The sequence below is a fragment of the Fukomys damarensis genome, unplaced genomic scaffold, assembly GCF_012274545.1.
Source record: "Fukomys damarensis isolate Sample0158 unplaced genomic scaffold, DMR_v1.0_HiC HiC_scaffold_14, whole genome shotgun sequence".
In the NCBI taxonomy this organism is placed as follows: domain Eukaryota; kingdom Metazoa; phylum Chordata; class Mammalia; order Rodentia; family Bathyergidae; genus Fukomys; species Fukomys damarensis.
Window position 1 is genome coordinate 73,989,260 of NW_022900926.1, and position 1,971 is coordinate 73,991,230.

At 46.4% G+C, this 1,971-nt stretch overlaps 1 long non-coding RNA gene across 1 annotated transcript; it reads right to left on the reverse strand.

Moving 5' to 3' along the window:
• Positions 1 to 1,120: 1,120 nt before the first annotated feature.
• LOC104869892 lies at positions 1,121 to 1,540 on the reverse strand. Its single transcript, XR_782384.1, has 3 exons — positions 1,514 to 1,540; positions 1,320 to 1,369; positions 1,121 to 1,146 (listed from the first exon to the last, which is right to left on the reverse strand). It is a non-coding gene; the product is annotated as an uncharacterized LOC104869892 (long non-coding RNA).
• Positions 1,541 to 1,971: the final 431 nt, after the last annotated feature.

A 1,971-nucleotide genomic window follows, 5' to 3' on the forward strand; every position in this document is an offset into this window, starting at 1 on the left:
CTCCTTTTTTTTAAAATTAACTTTACTGGTACATTTAAAGCATACAATAGTGACACTCATCATGGAAATTTGCACCTTTTCATAATCCATCTTGGCTCTAATTTTTCCCCATACCCCTGCCCTCCCTTCAACCCCTCCACCCCTCCCTATCTACAAAGACTGTTTCCATTTTATAATCCATCTTGGCTCTAATTTTTCCCCATACCCCTGCCCTCCCTTCAACCCCTCCACCCCTCCCTATCTACAAAGACTTTGTTTCCATTTCATGTGCTCTTCTTAGAATGTGAATGTGACACTCTGCCCAAAAGCAATTTGGCCCAGGTCTCATAGAGGAGCCCTGCTGAGGTCCCAGCTTTCTGCTGCCCTCACCAATCACACACGGGAGTGAAGAAGCCTCTGATGGTGACAGCTCCCAGCTGTCAAGTCGAGCCCACCTGAGATCTCAGGTATATAGCAGAAAAAGGCAAGGTGTCTGTATGTGCTCTTTGCAAATTCCTGGCTATATTACTGTATTTTTATCACTATAACAAAATACCTGAGGCTGGGAGACTTTTTGGTAAAGAAAAGGGGCTTATTCAGTTCACAGCGAGAGGCCAAAAGTTCAAAATTGGGCAGCCTCAGGTTCAGCCTCTGGTGAGGGCCTAACAGTAGACAGCATCAGGGTGTGAGGAAGAGGTCATGTCTCTAGGCAAGAAGCAGAGAGCAATTTGGGTCCAGATCACTCACCTGAGAACTAACTTAGGGCCATGAGAACTACTTCAGTCCCTTTCAAGGACTCAGCCTGGGTTACCTAAGGACCTCCCACTAGGCCTTACCTCTTAACGTCACTACATGGGGAGCAAGCTTCCAACAGCAGAACCTTTCGGGGATATACCACACCTAAATCACAGCCAGGACCCACAGATTCCATGAGCATAATAAAAGGATTGCTTTAATGTATCCTATGGTCCAAATATGCCACCCTCTCCATTCATATATTGAAACTTAGTATCACGGTCATAGAATTAAGATGTCAGAGCTGGGTGTGGTGGCGCACTCCTGTAATCCCAGCACTCGGGAGGCTGAGGCAGGAGGATCGCTGTGAGTTCGAGACCAGCCTGGGCTACATAGTGAGCTCCAGGTCAGTCTCAACTACACAGTAAGATCCTGTATCAAACAAAACAAGAAAAGATGTCAGCCTGATGGCAGAGCCTTCGTGAATAGGATTTGTTACCTCATAGAAGGGCTGGAGGAACTACCTAGGCCCTCATGCCTTGTTCCATTTTACTACTGAAGACACAGCAACAAGGTGCCATCTTGAATCAGGGAACAGCCCTTACCAGCTGCCGAATCTCCTGGCGCCACCATCCTGAACTTCCCAGTTTCCAGACTGTGAGAGATAAATTTCTGTTATTTACAAATCAGTCTATGGTATTTTGCTATAGTAGCACAGATGGACTAAGAAAAGGCATTGAGTGCTGTTAACTAGAAAGTCAGTGTGGCTTCAGTTGGAAGTGAAGTCATCGAGGATTACCTGGGACGTCCTCACCATGCAGTAACGCGGGGGATAGCGATGCAAAATGTCACATCCGGTTGCTAAGAGGAACATCCGGTTGCTAAGAGGAGCTCTACTGGGTGTGGCAGGACAATCAGTTCCTGTAAGGCAGGTTGAACCTGCATGAAGCTGATTGGTTAACACTGGGTTACTGTCTTTGTAGGGGAAAAGCAGAGGGAACTGATTTATGCTCTTCTGTCCTTGTTGGGGCTGGCGTTGAGCACAATCCCTCCTCTCACCACCCACAAGAGCCTGTGCCGTGGTCCTCATGCCAACCACCACGGCCCCCCTCAAATAGTCTGCCTCCACCCTCCATGTTTGAGAAATCTCATAAATAATTTTTTCTTTAACGAATCAAATAATGTAATATTCTTTCAGGAAACTATTACAGCTAAAATGTCACTGATTTTGCCGGCTCTTATAATTAAAATCTAGCC